This window comes from Mesoplodon bidens (assembly GCF_964165515.1).
Source record: "Mesoplodon bidens genome assembly, chromosome: 5".
Taxonomy (NCBI): Eukaryota; Metazoa; Chordata; class Mammalia; order Artiodactyla; family Ziphiidae; genus Mesoplodon; species Mesoplodon bidens.
In genome coordinates, this window is record NC_138161.1 from 60,604,660 (window position 1) to 60,625,609 (window position 20,950).

The 20,950-nt window shown below is 40.0% G+C and overlaps 1 protein-coding gene across 2 annotated transcripts in view; it reads right to left on the bottom strand.

Moving 5' to 3' along the window:
• USF3 (upstream transcription factor family member 3) overlaps positions 1-16,422 on the bottom strand; it is a 46,935-nt gene extending 30,513 nt beyond the window's left edge. For both annotated transcript variants that reach the window (XM_081235765.1, XM_081235766.1), the window contains exons 1-2: positions 16,357-16,422; positions 12,993-13,124 (exon numbers count right to left, since the gene is read on the bottom strand). The gene's annotated coding sequence lies outside the window, so the exon portion shown is untranslated. The remainder of the gene's footprint in view (positions 1-12,992; positions 13,125-16,356) is intronic.
• Between the last annotated feature and the right edge of the window lie 4,528 nt (positions 16,423-20,950).

Sequence of the window (20,950 nt, forward strand, 5' to 3'; positions counted from 1 at the left end):
CTTATCTTTGATAAAGGAGGCAGGAATGTACAGTGGAGAAAGGACAGCCTCTTCAATAAGTGGTGCTGGGAAAACTGAACAGGTACATGTAAAAGTATGAGATTAGATCACTCCCTAACACCATACACAAAAATAAGCTCAAAATGGATTAAAGACCTAAATGTAAGGCCAGACACTATCAAACTCTTAGAGGAAAACATAGGCAGAACACTCTATGACATAAGTCACAGCAAGATCCTTTTGGACCCACCTCCTAGAGAAATGGAAATAAAAACAAAAATAAACACATGGGACCTAATGAAACGTCAAAGCTTTTGCACAGCAAAGGAAACCATAAACAAGACCAAAAGGCAACCCTCAGAATGGGAGAAAATATTTGCAAATGAAGCAACTGACAAAGGATTAATCTCCAAAATTTACAAGCAGCTCATGCAGCTCAATAACAAAAAAACAAACAACCCAATCCAAAAATGGGCAGAAGACCTAAATAGACATTTCTCCAAAGAAGATATACAGACTGCCAAGAAACACATGAAAGAATGCTCAACATCATTAATCATTAGAGAAATGCAAATCAAAACTACAATGAGATATCATCTCACACCAGTCAGAATGGCCATCATCAAAAAATGTACAAACAATAAATGCTGGAGAGGGTGTGGAGAAAAGGGAACACTCTTGCACTGCTGGTGGGAATGTGAATTGGTACAGCCACTATGGAGAACGGTATGGAGGTTCCTTAAAAAACTACAAATAGAACTACCATATGACCCAGCAATCCCATTACTGGGCATATACCCTGAGAAAACCATAATTCAAAAAGAGTCATGTACCAAAATGTTCATTGCAGCCCTATTTACAATAGCCCGGAGATGGAAACAACCTAAGTGTCCATCATCGGATGAATGGATAAAGAAGATGTGGCACATATATACAATGGAATATTACTCAGCCATAAAATGAAACGAAATTGAGCTATTCGTAGTGAGGTGGATGGACCTAGAGTCTGTCATACAGAGTGAAGTAAGTCAGAAAGAGAAAGACAAATACTGTATGCTAACACATATATATGGAATTTAAGAAAAAAAATGTCATGAAGAACCTAGGGGTAAGACAGGAATAAAGACATAGACCTACTAGAGAATGGACTTGAGGATATGGGGAGGGGGAAGGGTAAGCTGTGACAAAGTGAGAGAGTGGCATGGGCATACATACACTACCAAACATAAAATAGATAGCTAGTGGGAAGCAGCCGCATAGCACAGGGAGATCAGCTTGGTGCTTTGTGACCACCTAGAGTGGTGGGATTGGGAGGGTGGGAGGGAGGGAGACGCAAAAGGGAAGAGATATGGGAACATACGTATATGTATAACTGATTCACTTTGTTATAAAGCAGAAACTAACACACCATTGTAAAGCAATTATACTCCAATAAAGATTTTAAAATAAAATAAAATAATGGAAATCACCCAAACAGAATGGCAAAAAGAAAAACAAATTTTAAAAATGAGAATACTTTAATAGACCTCTAAGATAATATCAAGTATACCAAAATTCACATTATAGGGGTCCTGGAAGGAGAAGAGAGAGAGAAAATGGTTGAAAATGTATTTGATGAAATTATGGCTGAAAACTTCCCAAACCTGAAGAAACATACAACCTCCCAAGACTGAATAAGGAAGAAATAGACAATATGAACAGACTGATTACTAGTAGTGAAACTGAATTTGTTATTAAAAAATTCCCAGCAAACAAAAGTCCAGGACCAGACAGATTCACAGGTGAATTATACCAAAACATAGAGTATTACTTGGCCATAAAAAATGAAATGTTGCCATTTGCAGCAATGTGGATGGACCTAGAGGGTATTATGCTTAGTGAAATAAGTAAGTCAGAGAAAGACAAATACCCTAGGTTAGCACTTATGGTGGTATCTAAAAAATAAAACAAACAAATGTATATAACAAAATAGAAACAGACTCATAGATATAGAGAACAACTAGTGGTTACCAGTGGGGAGAGGGAAGGGGGAGGGACCAGAGAGGGATAGGGGATTAAGAGATACAAACTACTATTTATACAATAAATAAGCAAAAAGGATATACTTACTGCACAGCACAGAGAAATATAGCCATTATTTTGTAATAAGCTTAAATGGAGTATAATCTATAAAAATATTGAATCATTACTCTGTACACCTAAAACTAATATTGTAAATCAACTATACTTCAATCAAAATCTCTTTATATACACACATGCACGCACACACATGCTTTTAGAAATACATGGTTGAAACAAAAATTATAACCCTACCTGTTTATGTGCCACTCAATGTATATACAGGAAATACTTAAGCCAATTATATTTGACAAGCACAGGAGTAAAGGAACCTATATGGATGTAAGAGTTTCTACACTTCACTTGAAATGGTAGAGGTGATATGGGTAGACTGTGATAGGTTATCTCTCGTTCTCTCTCTCTCTATCTGTATATATATATGACAAAAAAAATGTTCCATTTCTTTATGAGATCTATAATAAATCCTTAGTCCTCTCCAATCAAAATGATTTACACTACTGAACTAGAATATGATCCATGGAAATTACAACGCAATTAAGCATTAATTCCTGGTCTGGGTCACAGTCATTAAAATGTTAGGCCATAGGCAATGCTATATTCTGTTTTTTTACTTAAGGTGAGCATTTCTCCATGTCATTCAAAATTGTGATTACAGCATTTATGTTTAGTTTCTTGGATATACGTACGCTATCATCTTATTTAGTGCTTTGAGGCAGCTTTGATCTCTGTATTTTGCTAGATGAGCTACTATTTGCATTTATCTTCTCCAGCATTTTAGGTTAATAACCTCCTACCTGGTCTACGGGGTTCAATTCATTAAATCTTGAAATCTGGCATATATATATTAATAGTGGGAATAGCACAGGGGTGCTTTTCATACCCAAAAGAATCCTTCCTCTATGCATGTGGTTTCAGCAGCTGCTTTCCATCTTGGTGGGAACTTGAGGAGCTGCTTATGAGTGTGCTGTGTTGTCTTCTGCTTTCTGTAACTGCTATCAGAAGTTCTAATTTTCTCTGCCGTTAAAGAAATATTACGTCCTTTAACAATGTCTGTTGGCTCCCACAATCATGTTGGGTGCAATTAGTCATGGAGTTTTCATAAATGCCAACCTTGAGATGCTATGACATATATAAGAATATGAAATGAAGTCCTGCTTTTACTGGGCCGTTGAGTGAAACTATATCTCAAGAAAAAGAAATAAGCCAAGGGCATGGTAATTTGCTGAATGCAGTTTTAAATTTTTATTTTTAAGCTACACAAGCAACCTGTTTGTATAAAGAATGTTTTTATTGAGATATAATTGACATATAACATTAGTTTCAAGTATACAACATAATGATTTGATATTTGCATATATTGCAAAATGCTCACCACAATAAGTCTAGTTGACATCCATCACCACACATAGTTACAAAATTTTTTTCTTGTGATGAGAAGTTTTAACATCTACTCTCTTAGCAACTTCCAAATATTCAATACAGTATTATTTTATTTTTAAATTTTATTTATTTATTTATTCTTTTTTTTGTGTGTGTGGTAGGTGGGTCTCTCACTGTTGTGGCCTCTCCCGCCGCGGAGCACAGGCTCCGGACGCGCAGGCTCAGCGGCCGTGGCTCATGGGCCCAGCCGCTCCGCGGCATGTGGGATCTTCCCGGACCGGGGCACGAACCCGTATCCCCCGCATCAGCAGGCAGACTCTCAACCACTGCGCCACCAGGGAAGCCCCTACAGTATCATTTAAAAAATCATTTTTGAAGAGTCTAGAAATGTATAAAGTTAAATGGAAAAGTTATTTAGCTCTATAACTGCACTCTTCAGGAATAACCACTGTAAACAGTTCGGCATTTTTCAGACCTTTTCCTTGCTCTTGCCCATACAAACTACAAATATTGATACTTCTGGCTCAGAAACTATATCATAATTAAATTCAAAGAGAATTCCATGCTTTAAAGCTTCTTTTTTTTTTTTAATTCAGTTGCAAAAATAATCCTTGCTCTTTGTAAAAATTTTAAACAGCACAGATGTATATGAAGTACCAGTGCCCTTCTGCTCTTAACAGTCTGGTGGTATCAATTCCAGGTATTTTTCCTATGTATGTCCAAGCAATTATTTATGTACATATGAGTAACTGTTATAGTGAAAGAGCAGGACACATAAAATGCAAATAGTATAAAATATCTTCCAGTCCCAGTTCAAATCTCCTCTGTTGGGTGATCCTGCTCCTTGGATAAAATTTAGGGCAGATCCCATGACTCTACTGGTCACAATTACATAATAAAAATCCTCTAGTCATTTCTAGTCACAAAATAATCCATTGAGAATGTATCAGTACAGTCCCTTTAATGGAGGTAATGCCTCCCGCCACACAATCTCTTGCACTCTCCCCACCTGCCTTCTGCCTCTGTCCTTACAGCTCCAGTCTCTTTCTGCTGAGGTGCCCTTGCCCCTGTCAGGAAGGCCTGTAGCACAGTGCCCAGACCAACTCCCTCCTGACATAATGTGGACCCACACCTGGTCCACAGAAACACATACCTCTTTAATGCAACAACTCCTAGAAATTTACCACAAGTATGTATGTGGCAGAGACATTTACTCAAGGATATTCAAGTAACCAAAGACACGGAAATGCTCATCAAAAGGAGACTGATTAAATATGTCACAGTATCATGTTGAACCCCTGAAACTGCCCATATGCGATATTTTCTGCCTCTAGAAACTACAATTTCAGACGGATCAACCTAATAGCTCCACCCATACAATGTAGTTATAAGTACTGATAATCAATTTTATTTATTTATCTATTTATTTATTTACCTATTTATTTGTTATGGGCTGTATTGTATCTCCCTCAAATCCACATGTTGAAGTCCTAATGCCCAATACTTCAGCATGTGACTGTATTTGAGGATAGGATCTTTAAAGAGGTAATTAAGTTAAAATGGGGTCATTAGGGTAGGCCCTAATCCAAGATGACTGGTGTCCTTATAAGAAAAGGAGACTAGAATGCAGACCACACAGACATAGGGAGGACCACGTGAGGAGAAAGCAACCATCTACAAGCCAAGGAGAGGCTTCAGAAGAAATTAAACCTGCTGACACCTTAATCTTGGATTTTGAGCCTCAAGAACTTTTAAGAAAATTGATTTTTCTTGTTTAAGCTATCCAGCCTGTGTATTTTGTTATGGCAGCCCTAGCAAATAAGTAAATAAATAAATAATAAATATTGATAAATAAATAAATGTTACAAGTAAACTTGTATATAATACCTATCCTTTGGGATGGGGAGGAGAACATATGTTAATAAATGATGCACAGAATTTCTCTGGAAGGACTGCCTTTGAGGAAGGGAAATGGGGGACACAGTACACAGGAGACCTAGTGTATATCTTCAAATGCAATTTTAATTTTTGCCACATGTATGCATTATGAATTAATTTTTTGTCTTTCTAATAAATGCATTTAAGGCTATAATATTTCCTCAAGGTACAACTTTGTCCACAGCCCATAAATTTTGATAGGTAATATTTTCAAGTTATTAATTTCTAAATAGTATACAGTTTCACTTAAATATTATTTTTTAAATGCTATACTGAAAATCAAAAAAATAAACATTACCCCTAACCACATCCCTTTTTTCAAGGAGGAAAATCAAAGTCCCCATTACCACCTATTCATTCTACACTCTCCCAGTTGGTAATCAATTTGACATCAATTTTCTTGATCTTTCTACAGAGTTATTTACATATATGTATTATCACATGCACAACTTTTTTAATAAAAATTAAATCATGCTCTATGTCACTCTGAAATCTGCTTTATTTTTACTTAGAAATACACTGTGGACATCTTTCCAGTAAGTACATATCAATTTAACTTACTCTTTTTAATACCTGCATAGCATTGTGTAACATGGATGAGTCATCATTTATTTAGCTGTTACCCATTGATGAATACTCTTTATCCCTCTTTCTTTTTTATTTATTTTATTTAAAAAAAAAATTTTTTTTTTTAATTTTTATTGGGGTATAGTTGATTTACAATGTTGTTATCCCTCTTGCTTTTTTACTTCTGGGTTTTGTTTTGTTTTGTTTGCTATTAAAAACAATGCTGACAAAAAACGGGTACAATCAACATCTTTTAAATTTTTCAGTCCAAAGCAACACAAAATATCTTATTATTGCTTAACTTGCATCTCGAGGACTAATGAGGCTGAATACCCTTTCACATATTATAAATCATTTATATTTCTTTTTTCCATGATTTGCTTGTTTTTATTACCCTGACTTTTTCTTCCTTGTAATTTCAACTTTTATATCCTCTTCAAACTTAGGTAAAGTAAAAAGCTTTCCAAGAAGTTATATTTCTTCTTTTTTGGTTCCACATTTGTTAAGAGTGTGTGTGTGTGTGTGGTGTGTGTGTGTGTGTGTTCTCACAGAGAGAGAGAGAGAACTATTTCCTTGCATTACAACTGGCAATAAAAAATTTTCAATTTTCAGAATTTGAGATTTTCTGTGTAGCCCTGTTACATGATATATTTTTGTTAAGTGTTATATGAGTATTTGAGAAGAGTGTGTATTTTTAGCTCCTTAGGTATAAATTTTTATCAACTATTCTAAATTAAATGTTTGTTGCCTGGAATTAAATTTTGATAACAAATTACTATGCATTTTCTTCCATTCAACATTTGCCTGGAGTATGTATGTGTGTATTTTATTTTCAACCTTTCTGCATTATTTTGTTTATATTTGTCTAAAATAACACAAATCTGGAGATTTGTTTCTACATAATTTAAGAGCTTTTTTAAAAAAAATGAGAATGTATTACAGTCACATTTATTGTAACTATTGCTACATTTGGTCATATTTTGCTTTTTTCTCTTCCCTCCTCCACTAAGTTTTTACTTTTCCTTGGCTGGCTTTTTGTTTATTTTCCTCAATATCTTCTTTCCTTCTATATCTATTCTATTCATAAATATCCTTAACAATTTTAAGAAGCATACTGTAGTGGACATTTGTTAGACATTTTCTCCTCTCCACTCCATGAACTTCTCCAATTCTCACTTAGGTATGTACCCCTCCCCAGCACAGCCCTTGTGCTTCAGTAGTAGGCCTTGGCAGGTCTTGGCAAATGGTTTTTTTTCTGACAACAGTGACTGGTCTCTGACCTATCCAATCAAAGCAAAGCTCAGAACTTTTCTTTGATGATGTGGGTAGCTGTGCCCTTTCTCTCTCCAATTTAAAGAGAAAGCAGGTAATTCTAAATACTGAACTTGCAGACATCTTGCAAAAGAGGGAAGCCAGTCTGAGGATGAAACTGACACACAAAGAAAAGCAAAGCTGAGAGGATAAAGCTGACAGAAAAGGAATCACATATCAATAACTTAAGATATACTAATATTAAATTTAAACAAATTTTCTTCCTATTAAAAACAGTATCTATGGTCTCCTCTTCTACCACTACAGAAGTTTTAACACCCTCTAATTCTTACCCACCAAATGCCCACCATCTCCCCTCTGCCAAAGACTTACTGAAATTGTGCAGAATTTTAGTTCTAGAGTATTAGTTCTCCTCCTAGATATATATGTCATGTCCAACAGCTCATAGTTTCCTTCTTTGTTCTTTCGTACCACATTTTGGAAGAACTCCTTGGTCTGATCTTCTAGTTCATTAATTCAGTCATCTATTACAACCATGCTGCTATTCAGCCTGCTATTAAAGTTTTTATTTCAGAAAACATGTTTTCAATTTCCAAAAACTGTCTTGTTCTTTTTCATAGCACCCCATTGTTATTTTATGGAAATTACATCCCCTAAAACCTTTCAGGATTTTTTTGAATAACAAATATTATCTTTTATCTATTATATTCAATTTGTTTTCTCAAAAATCAATTCCTCTGTTTGTTCAGCTTGGTATCCCTCTTTCACCCTCTTGATTTTCCTTAAATATTTAGTTAGTCTTGGTTAATAGAACTGATAGCTAAAGTTGGTTTCCCCAGCACAGTGGTTCTCAACTCTGGATGCACTGTAGAAATCATCTTAAAAAAAAAAAAAAAGAAAGAAAAGCTCCCTAGGTGCTTTTAATGGGCATGCACCACTAACAACCACTGCTTTAATATATGTGAATATCACTCTTCTCCCCATCATGCAAGTGTATGCTGATTATGAGAGTGCTGGCTATCCAGAGTATCATGCAGAGATGGAGAGGAGCAGCTAGATGGGTAACTTCTGAAGGAAGGAGCCCTACAGTCACAGGGGCAATTAGAAGTTCTCTGAGGCATAACCCTGATTCTCTCTCTGGCCCTCAAGCCCAAGATGGAGATACACCCAATTTATATAAATAAGTTCTAGTAGCTTAGCCCGAGAGTAAACACTGTAATTAGCTATTCTAATTAGGCCTAGTACAGTTGTTCTAAAATCCAGTAACTAATTACCTTTTGACCATTGTTACCATCTGAATATTTGCATTCCACTCCCCCAAATTCATATGCTGAAATCCTAATCCCTAAGGTGACAGTATTAAGAGGTGGGACCTTTAGGAGATGATTAGGTCATGAGGGCAGAGCCCTCATGAATGGGATTGGTGCCCTTATAAAACAAGGCCCAGAGAAGTCGCTTGCCCCTTCCACCTTGTGAGGATGCAGCAAGAAGTAGGCCGTTTTTTATTTAGAAGAAGGCCTAACTCAGAAGAAGGCCTTCACCAGAATCCAACCATGCTGGCACCCTGATCTGGACTCCCAGCCTCCAGAACTGTGAGAAATAAATTTCAGCTGTTTATAAGCCACCCAGTCTATGGTATTTTGTTGTAACAACCAAAATGGACTAAGATAGCCAACCTCAATTTTTCAAAGTCTCTGAGAATTGGGGTTTTCCACAATTGTGTTGGCAAAACTCACTTTTCTAGTGTTTCTGCTTTAAGCCTGTATCAGGTTGCAGATTTCTCAATGCTATAAGGTTTGTCATCAACCTGCTCCTATATGCTTTTCATTTCTCCTAAAGTCCTCAATGTTTTTCATCTTTAGATGACACCTTTCCCAGCTTTTCAACACTAATAAGGATGTGTCCTTATTCTCCCATTTTCTTATTCTTGTTATTTAACTGGATTTTTTCATTATACAAATAAAACACCCTTATATTAAACTACTCCAATCATTCTGAAGGATTTAAGTTGTAAAAGTAGTAGTCTTCTCCACCAACTGTCCTCCTCAAATTTCCTATTAACACTCGTTAGTACTTTCTCACTTTTTGGCACTGTAAGATGCTCCAGACTCATCTTGTGACATATATCCTGTTGTTTCTCTGGAGAAGTCTGACTAATATAGTGGGTAATCAGTAAGGTGCAGGAGCTTTTTAAAGTTCCTCAAGTGACTCTGAGGCACTGCCACTGTAATCAGTAATACAGATGCCCTCAAGTTCCCCATATTCTTCACCTCACATTAATGAATGAATGGTAGAGTGGAATGAGACTAGCCTTTGATATCAGAGGATCAAATCTCAAAGTTGACATTTACTAGCTATTTGGTTTTAAAAGTAAGTATTCCTGGAAGTCTTAGCATCCTCACATTTAAAATTGGGAGATTAGGGCTTCCCTGGTGGCGCAGTGGTTGAGAGTCCGCCTGCCGATGCAAGGGACACGGGTTCGTGTCCCGGTCCGGGAAGATGCCACATGCCGCGGAGCGGCTGGGCCCGTGAGCCATGGCCGCTGAGCCTGCGCATCCGGAGCCTGTGCTCCGCAACGGGAGAGGCCACAGCAGTGAGAGGCCCGCGTACCAGGGGGGAAAAAAAAATTGGGAGATTATCACCAACCCCTCAAAGAACTCTTAGGAGTTTACATGATAATACGTTTAATGGATCAAGCAAAGTGTCTGGTATGTAGCAAGAGCTAAAGACACTTTACTTGCCTTTCTTCCATTTCCCCCCGAATTCACTGAGAAGATGAAGGTCATCTGGTTCACGTTCCTTAACTGGATCCTACATTTATGGTAACAGACCTCTGTCTATACATCTGTCCTTTCAGGCTACCAGAACAACCTAAAGCTAATTCCACCACCGGTGGAGAGAGATTCTATACTTGGTTCTTTCCTCTTTAGTACTATATTCCCTCCTTAACCATTTCTCTCTTGTTTCCAAAATACAGAGTTTCCTCATATTAAACTGGAATTTACTGCCTTTTCTGTCTATCATTCCGTTTCTTTCCTCCTTTTCTACGAAACGTCTCACCTTTCCTTCACTGGCCAGTCTCTTCTAAAAACCCCATGGCAGTACGCCTTCTGATTGCTCCTGCTAGCCAAAACTGCTTCCTTAGAGGTCAGGGACTATTTTTCACCAAGTCAAAGGTCTTCTCGTCTCTGCAGGATTTGAGGCTGCTGATCTCCGCCTTTTCTTGAAATTCTCTCTCCCAGGCTGTCTTCCTCTCTCCAATTATGCATCATCTTTCTCTAACATGAATCCTTGTCTTTCTCTCACTTTGACTTCCGAGGCTGAATGCTTTTTTCTATTTGCTTTTTCCCTGCAAAGTTTCAAATTGTTTCTGTGTAAAAGCTGTTATGTTTTCTACAATAAAGCTACATTTCAACACTGATCTTGTTCCAAATCTTTGGTTAGGCAAAGCTCTCTTCAGAGCAATTCATTTCAAAACCAGTAAACAACAGTCTGTTTGCAACATGTCAAATGGCCTTGCCTCTTAAGAGACCTATTTCCAATTTCTCCATTTTATCAACGACACCAAAATTTTAACATGGCTTTAAACTCAAAAGTAACCTTCAGATCTTCTCACCGAATCCTATTAATTTGTTTCACAGTGTTCTTCTCATGTTTGTTACTACCACCTTAGATGAGTCCCCATTTTACACAGGTCTGGCTCTTTTTTGCTCCCAGTCTCTTCCCTATTTTTCAATGGTTTTATACTCCAATGTCTCATTCATCTTTCCATTGCACTGTATCCCATCACATGCCTGTCCTGCTCCAGAATCTACAGTACCATTTTCCAACATCTACTGTATCAAATCCAAACTCTTGGGTCCTACCTTTCATGACTCTACCTCACACTGACTTCTTTATTGCAGGGCTCACTCATCCATTTCTACCTAGTACAACGCACAGAGGAGCAGGGTTATATAGCTGATCACATCATCTACTCTTCCCTCCTCCCCAATTCAGACAGATGTTTTCCTGTGCTCCTTATCAGCTAGTTTATTTTTTGCTAAATCTATGCTATTTTCCCACTGACACAACCTTTCCACTTTGCTCTGCTTATCCAAATCCTATTAACTCTTTAAAGCCCAGTGCAAAAAAAAAAAAAAAAAAAAAAAGAGCCCAGTGCAAATATGTCCTCTTCTATAAAACCTTCCCTAATATTTCCAGCTAACACTAAACCTTCTACCTTTGTTCTGGACTCTCTCACTGCCACTTCTTAGCAATTTTGTTACAAAAATATATCCTTTCTCTCATATATTATTAATCTCTCCTTCCCCATTAGTGCTTTTACATCAAAATATATTATTCATTTTTTTCCTATTTAAAAGATTAAAAATTTTTTTTTTCCCTTTTCTGACCTTGCCACAGATTCTAGATGTTCCTATTCTCTTCTCCCTTCCCACCATCAGGCTCCCTGAACAAGTAGTTTATACTCACTGTCCTTTCTTCCTCACTTCCCATTCACTCTTCAACTCCCTGTTACATGGCTTTTATTCCTAAAACTGTTTACATCAAGCTCACACATCAAGATCTCCACACTGACAGATCCTATGAACTCTGTAGGAAATATCTTGTTTTTGGCCTTCTGGCAATACCACGTCGCTCTTCCTTTGGACAGCTTCTCTGTCTGATTCCTGAGGTCTGATATGACTATCAAACATGGGCTCACCTCTGGGGTGGGCACAGGGCTGACCAACAAGACTCGGTGCACAAGGAGGAGAACTGGCTGAGGCTGAGTTAGCCCCACAGACCCATGTGATCCTAGAAGCTGCTTTCTCTGGTCTTCCCAAGGCTTCACTGTTCTACATTCCTTCACTTCCATGAACTTACCAGTATCTATCCATAAATCCCCCTTTTTTGCTTAAGTTAGCCAAAGACAATTTCTGCTGCTCTAACCAAAGAGAAATTAATCCTGCAAGTGGAGTAGAGGTAGAAGTGGTACCTCTCATGGTTACACTACAAATTTCTTCTCCCTGTCACCTTCACTATAGGCTTCTGCTGTTTAAGAAATTATAGTAGCTAAGGGGAGACTGCTTTTGCCAAGGGACCCAATAATGGCTTCACTAATTTGGAGGGAAGGCTGTCTGGGGCTCCTCATGCAGCCAGGTAATAGACAAAAGGGAAGTCACAAGGAGCATAGGTGGGAACTGGGAGAACCCTGGGGCACCTCTATTTACTAATACTAGCAGCAAAATTACCACACTGCTGCTACATTACACAGACAAGGTCTGCCAGGGCTCAGACCTCTCAGGAATAAAAGTTTGCATGTCTGACTTCACACGTCTGACCCCAACGTCCATGCTCTTTAACATACCACTTTCTACCATGACAATCTACTTGTAGCTCCTTAATCAAGAAATGCCCTCTCTCATTTCCATGCCTTTGCACCTATCACTTTGTTTGGAATGCTCATATCAACTTTCCAACTGGGAACTCCTAATTATTCTCTTTGAAACTTTCTCTGATCCCTAGAGGTTAGTCCCAGACATCCTGACATAATACATACTCCACAGTATCTTAACAGGAAATACACTCTATATGCTTATTGGCCATTCCCACTAGACCGTAAGCTTCTAAATGGTAGACACCACAACTTCCATATTTGTATGCTCAACAAGTAGTATTCAGTATGGGAGTAATAAATGTCTATTGAAGGAATATCTGGTCTTTCTTAATTTTACATGGTATTAATGACTGCATCATCAATTTTGAGTACTTACGTTTAAATTAGCTAATGAATGTTGTGTTCAGTCCCTTATTTGATATGATGCTCTCCAATCCTCACAATAAGTCTAAAAACTTCTTGAGAGCTCAGTCCACACCATTTACTGCTTCTGTATTCTCTTTAGCACCTAAGAGTATTGGACACATGGTAAGCACTCAATAAATACTTGATGAACTGAATTAAAAACAGGATATTAGCACATTAATAGGAGCAACTTATTATGCCCTACTGATCTAATTAAAAGATCTGGACTTCTGAAGTAGTGCAATTGTACCCATATGGAAAATTTAATGAGAAAAAGAAAAATTATCTAATTGGACAGTTAACAGCTTTTCTCTTAGAGTTCCACAGATATCTTGTTTACAGATAACAAGAGTCGACTTCCAGAGCTCAGAATAAAAGACTCAAGGCATATATTTCCATACATATTGGAAGGATGATTACATGTTTAAGCGATCTATCATAACCATAATTACTTAAATTCCACTAATCCTTAATAAATCCATAATAGGAGTCTAGGACATAAAAATATTTAATAGTGAAATCAGTTAATGCCAAATCAACCTATGCTAAAGATGTATATGGTTATCTTTGCATAATACATAACACAACAGTCATTTACTCATTTCACAAACATTCTTTGAGTGCCTACTAATAAGTGCTATGTTAGGTCCCAGAAGTACAAAGATGAAGAGAACACAGTTGCTATGTTCACGGGGTTCTAGCTCCACAGGCTGCAATGGTATTTAAGAATATGAATCGTACCTCCTGGAGCTCTCAATGTGGATGCTCTAGGGGTAGCAGGCTCATGGAGAAGGTGGATAAACACATACTCAACGGCAATGTGATTAGTGTTAACACAGAAATAAGTACAAGCTGTTATGGGGCCACAGAAAATAATCAACCTACTGAAGAAGTCAGGAAAATACATGGAAGAAACTGACATCCATACATGAATTCAATGTGAGTTAAGGTGTGAGGAAGCTACGACGACAGAAACATCTGGGATGGAATCAAACCTGAAATTATGGTTGCAGGCAGAGTGGGGAGGTTTCAAAGCAAATCAATCCAACTCACAGCAAACTGTTGTAGAAGAGCGAAAAATAAAATACTCCTTGCTGTTAAGTTTGAGAATAATGAAACACATATACAAAAGAAGTTATAAATAAATTTATTAAAGAAAAAGAAAGTTAAGCCACCACATGATGTAACCACAAAGGGAGTGTTTTAAACAACATGTGGATTAAAAGTTCAAAGGGAGCCAGTCACTAAAGAGAAAGGGCTGTCCAGGAAAACCTTCATTAAAGTTTAGGGTTAGAACTGTTGTCACTGGGGAGAGGGCGCACAGGGAGGGGCATCCATATGCTGAGAAAGACCAATGTCATTAACAAAAGCAGGGATCTGAACTGCGTATCTGTGGGACCACAAGGCGGCTCATGTTGGGAAGTAGTGGGGGGAAAGCTGGACACATGAGTGAAGGCCTAATTTAGAAGAGCCTGGAAGGCAAGCCTAGTAGATTGGACATTGTTCTAGACACATAGTAGTTCTCAACCCTGACTGCTGAATAGAAACACCTGGGGAGCTTTAAAAACTACACCTACAGCTGAGGTTAACCCCACATCAAAAGTAAGAGACTCTCTGGGGCTAGCAGTCTGGGCATTAAAATGTAAAAGTACATAAGATGATTCTACTGTACAGTCCAGACTGAGAACCACTGGGTTAGAGGATGAAGAGGTAAGACATGAAAGATATGGTTAAGACCCAAGCTTGATTCAGTCTCTGTTTATAAGCAACAATTTTGAGCTGATTGCCTGTTGAAGCCTATCTCCTAACTTGAGTTAAACATTCTCAGTTTTCTTATGTTTCTTTTCCCTTGTTGACAATGCTAAGGTCTGAAAATAGGAAAACAGCAGATCAATTTCTCTTACCTGCCTATTTCACTGACTGCACAGTCTGCAACTTTAGAATTTTATTTCCATGACATTTTATTTAAAATTTAAAATTTAAAATTCCATGGAATTTTATTTATAGCATTTCAATCCTATGCTCCCCTGAAGCCCTGCAATGAGGTGCTTTTATTCCAAAGAATGTTCTAGGCTGCATGCATGTCTGGATTTTATAAAACTTCTTTTTTAAATATAGAGAGAATGTAATACCTATGTATAAAAAAGTCATACTGCTTAGATTAGAGCAAAACGTGAGATTAAGTTCTTCTTTACACACTGTTCCTGAGACAGGATACTGTTCCTGGTTTCATTAGTGCAATCATTACAAAGTATTTTGCTTATTTTGTAACAATTACTTTTAAAGTACTTCACAAATAAAGGGAAACACCAAATGCATCCCATACAGCAACTCTGTACTACATTAAACACGCGTCCTGTGTAGGAGGAAAAAGTCATCAAAGTGATTAGAGTGCATGACAGCCTGTTGATCCTTCAAAAAGCAGGTTTGCTTGTTTGCTTGATTGCTTTTTAAGAAAAAGCAAAGGTACAAATATGTTTCAGAATCTATGTTACTCGCGGAAGGGTTTATTCAAGAAATCTGTACTTTGATAAGTAAGCAACTGTCTTTTTTCCGCAAACTTAAGTTAGCCACAACTGTCTAGTTTTGTGTGGTGTTAGGTCAATATATCTACTTAATAGTAAAAACAGCATGAGAACGTAAGCTGGAAGTCATTATCTGGGATCCCACATATAGGTTTATGCATTCTCTTATCTCCAGATAAAGTTAATAAATTCGAAGGACCGTATCCCACTGTAACCGCAGTGGGGGGAGGGGGAAGGGGACAGCGGGTATGGGAGAATCGTTCCTATTCAGAAAGGAAAAGAAAGGCTTCTAAAAAGAAGACGCAAGCCTAACTCTCCGACACAGGTGTCAGAGTTAAAAAGCAAGTCACAGGAGTCTGACCAGTGGGTCCGAAGGAAATTCGGAGGGCAAGGAAAGAAGAGGGAATGAAGGAAACAGGAAAAGGTGAAGGAGGCGGGCAAAGGCCATCCGGTATGAACCTGAATGCCCAGCTCTTTATGCACCCGGGGCAGCGTGGAGCCCTTCTCGCCCCGCGCGCATGTCGGGGGTCGGGACGCAGCGCGAGCCCCCCACGGGCCTGGCACCAGGGGACGCGGGGTGCCGGGAGGTCGGGGAGAAGAGGGGTGCGCGCACCTTCGGCGCTCGTGCCCCACTAGGCTCCGCACGCAGGGGTCCCCAGGAGGAAGACACACTTTGAGCAGCCCTTGCCTCCGGGAGCGGGGAAGGGGTGGGTGGAGCAGAGCCCGGAGCCGCCCCCCGGAGCCGCCCCCGCAGCCCCGGCCCCCGCCCCCCGCCCCGGCTGTCAGCGGCCCCCTCCAGCAGTCACTCACCCCGGGGCTGCGTGGGCTCGGCCGCGGCGGCGGCGGCGACCCCAGCCTGGGTCATGATCCCAAGCGGGTTCCACAGGGTTGTCCGACCGCCCGGGCGAATCTCTCAGTCTGCGGCCGCCGCTTGCTCCTCTGGGGCTGGGGGAGCGCGGGCCCAGGCCCTCCTCTCCCCCCGCCCCCGCCGCCTCTTCCTGCGGCCACTGCCGCAGCTGCAAGCCCGAGCCTTCAAGGCCGGAGACCCGGCGGCAGCACGGCCTCAACTTTCCCAGCCCCCCTCCCCCCGCCCCTCCCCACCCCTCCTCCCGCCCCTCCCGCGGCCGCCGCTCGGCTCGCGAACAGCCTATCCTGGGTGCACCGCGGTCCCGCCTCTGCCACTCACGGCACCAATCCGACCCCGGGGAGGCTGCAGTGGTAGCCGATCAGAACCCGAGACGCCGTTGCGCTCTGCTAGAGGGCGGGAGGAGGTGGAGGGAAAAGTGAAGAGTGAACGGGCCTCTGGCGGCCCAATGAGGAGGGCCGGGGGGCGGAGGTGTGCAAGTTGGGTTGAAGGAACAGGAAATATTCTTAAAGGTAGAGTGATGGGCAGGACGGAAAGCCAGTAGGTGAATGGGAAAGAGGTGGGCCTGGTTCCTTAAAGGGGACGCCTTGAGAACCTAGAAAAGGAGGTGTTTTAAGAAACTTCTTTGTATCATGGTCTCTGTTCTGCTTTACACGTCTTCGGTAGGAGTTTGGAAGTGGAAAAACTGGAAAGAAGGAGGGCACGGAAGGCTTTCAGAAACGATTAGAGAGATCCTCTTAGCCTAGAGGGCAGGAAGGCGGGATAATGCCTCTGTAACACAGGAGGTGGGGAAGAAAAAAGAGAATGCAGACGTCTCCGGCTGCCATTTCACTGGAAGATCGTTGCAGACTTGACGCTGCTCAAATTTGTTGGCTGTGGTCATCTGTCATTTTGCGTTAGCCACAAAGGCGGATTCCTGCGAACTGGAGATGACAAGTGTTCAGAAATGTCCTGGGGGCCTCCTAGCTGGGGGAAGCGAATATGTGACATTCGGGGATGGGATGTGGAACTTCAAGCTTGGGTTCTTATAGACCTAGATCTGGGAGGTACAGAGCCGCGGGTGATGGCATGGAGACTTGAGGGTCCACTAATTCCAAGATGGGTTTGGGGCCCTGGAACCGTGGTCACAACTCTCTTTTCCTGGTTTTACTTCCTATTTCATAACCCCTCCTCCCCTGAAACAGGTGTCCTCCACCTAGAGGTGGTGAAAGATTTCCAAGCGCTTCCACCACCAGGTTCGGAAATGTCCCAGATCTTACATGTCCAGGGGCTAGACCAGGCAACTTCCAGAAGGTGCACACAGGGCATGGCATAGTGGGAATTACCTGAGCCTGTGTACAGAGGAAGCTGACCTCGTATTGGGAAAAGGTGTAAAGTTAAACAGTAACCACACCTTATGTTTGTACAGCAGTTTAAAAGCTATGATGAAACAGAAGGCCTTTAGTGTTACTTGTAAACTATGGCATGATAAACAGCCTGGAAATTTTCTTTAACTCTTGCATCTCAGCATATAAAGTTCTAGCCTCTGAATGCATTTAGCATACCCAAATCAAAGCTGCAGATAAGAAAGACCCTAGGATTCAGAGCCTAATAGTAATGCTAATATAGCGCCTGAAATTGTATAGTATTAGTTAGTATGTCCAGCTGTAGGAAGTAATTTCCATTGTGACCAGAATATAAGGTATTCTTGTTAAAAATTATTCTGGTTAATAAACATCGTATCTCGGGTATGTATGATTTTCTAAGCAACTGCAATGCATCAAGCCTAAAGTAAAATAACACAAATAGTTCTGACAGTTCAGAAAACAGTTGTTAAGAGTTTCTTTGGACCACCATTGAAAACATACATGAATACCCGAGAAATGTTAAATTTCTATTTGGTAAAAGGTGGGGGTGGTAAATTGGGAATTTGGGATTAACAGATACAAACTATATAAAAAACAACGAGGACCTACTGTATACTACAGGGAACCATATTCAATATCTTGTAATAACCTATAATGGAAAAGGATCTTAATCACTTTGCTGTACCCCTGAAACGTAAATCAGCCATACTTCAATAAAAAATTAAAAACAACAACAACAACAGAAAGGTCTGAATGTTCGCTTTTTAATTTAATCCTCATTCCTGACTGAAGCCCAAGTCCCAATCATAGATCTCTTCGTTGGCTTTGCCTATTCAACGTTGGTTTACAGCTCTAGATGAGAGGATGACATCAGAATATCGCACCAGTCCAATTCCCGGCTAGCTGACATGTGCTTTTAGTGCCTACACTGATAATAAAATACGGTGGCCAAGTGAAACTGGTCTCCCTGCCTCTAGGCCAAATCCATTTTTCACACCACTGGAGTAAATCTGATTTTCACCTACGTACTTAAGATACTTCAGTGGCTCTAAAAGACGCTCTGCATGACTTACAAGCCCCTTGCTTGCCTCCCCAGTTTCATTTCCTGACACCTCTTTTTTCCTGTTCCTGGGGATGAAAGACTAGGGGACGGAGGGGCTCTCTGGGCTCTGCTCTACCCAACACCTCCCTGCTCCCAGAGGAGGGGGCCGCGCAGAGTGTGCCTCCTCGCGGGGGGCCCCTGCGTGCGGAGCCAGGTGGGGCACGAGAATGGGGGTGCGCGCGCCCTTCTTCTATCCAACCCCCGGGCGCCCCGCGTCGCAGGATGCCAGGCCCGCGGGGGCTCACGCTGGGCCCCTATCCCCAGATGCGTGGAGGGCTAGAGAGGCTCCAAGCTTGCGTGTTCTTTTTAGAAGCTTTCGGAGATGAATGGCAGCGGTACAAGCGAATGGTCAATTGTTTTCCCGGATGGTTGTGGTATTTCGCATTGTCAACAGCAATGTATGCGGATTCCAGGTACTCCACATCGACAGCCCTTGATATGGTCAGTCCTTTTCATTGTAGCCCTATGGTGAGTGTGAAGTGGTCTCTCGTGATTTTAATTTGCACTTCACTAATTACTACTGATGTTGAGCATATGTTCCATGTTTATTGGACAGATACACATCTTCTTTGGTAAAGTGTTCAAATCTTTAGCCCATTTTAAAAGCAGGATGCTTGTCTAGTTATTGAGTTGTAAAAGCTCTTTGTACCCTCTGGATAAAAGTTCTTTCTCAGATATACGTTGTGCAAATATTTTCACCTAGTCTGTATCCTGGGGGGGAGGGGGACAAAACCAAGATCACTTTCTTAAGGAATCTTCAATAAACTGAACATATTTAAAATGTACAACATGGCAGGTTTTGAAGTTTGTAAGCACCTGTGAAACCATCTCCACAATAAAAAATGAACATATCTAGCCTGCCCTCAGTTTTCCTCATCCTCCTTATTCACTCCTTCCTCTTGCCCTCATCCTGTTCTCCAGGCAACCACTGCTTTCTGTCACTATACATTCGTTTCATTTTCTAGAATTGTATATAAATGGAATCTTTGTTTATACTTTTTTTTTTTTTTTGTCTATCTTCTTTCATTCAGCATGGGGCGGGGAGAGGCTCATCCACTTTGTTGTGTGTATCAATAATTCATTAGCTTTCGTTGCTAAGTAGTATTCCATCATATGGATATAACATATATTCACGTTGGTGGACAGTTAGATTGTTTGCAATTTTTGACTATTACAAATAAAGATGCTAGAACATTTGTGTATAAATTTTTGCATGGACATTTGCTTTCATTTTCCTTGGGTAACAATTTGGTAAATATCCAGTGGAATGGCTGAGTCAGATGCTAAGTGTACCTTTTTAAAAAAACTGCCATATTGTTTCCCAAAGTTGTTATACTATTTTATATTCTCACTAGTAGACTCTGAGGATCTGAATTGTACCATAGCCTTATCAACACTTAATATGGTCAATCTTTTAAAATTTTAGTCATTCTAATAGGTGTAGAGGTATTTCCTTGTGACCTTAATTTGCATTTCCATAATGACTAGTGATACTGAGCATTTTTCATGTACTTATTAGCCATTTGTGTATCTTTTATGAAGTTCTGTTTAAAGCTTTTGCCCATTTTTATTGGGTCATTTGTTATTTATGGAGTTTTAAGAGTTCTTTATGGATTTTGGCTACATAGCCGTTATCAGATGTGTGATATACAATATATTCTCCCAGTTCTGGGTTGTCTTTTCATTCTCCTGTGTTTTTCAAATAGTTGTTCTTAATTTTAAGTCCAATTTATTCAATTATGGCTTTTATGAATTATGCTTATGGGGTGATATCTAAGAAATCTTTGACTAACACGAAGTCACACAGATTTTTCTATTTTTCTTCTAGAAGTATTAGTTTCATGTCATATTTAGATCCATGGTGCATTTCAAATTAATTGCTGTATATCACAGAACTATGGGTGAAAAATTCTTTTGTATTGGGAAGTCCAGTTTTTCAAGCACCAATTGTGGTTTTTTTGTTTGTTTGTTTTTCTTTCTGGCTGCACAGCACAGCATGTGGAACTTCCCCAACCAGGTATTGAACACAACCCATGCCCCCTGCAATGGAAACATGGAGTCCTAACCACTGGACCACCAGGTAAGTACTCA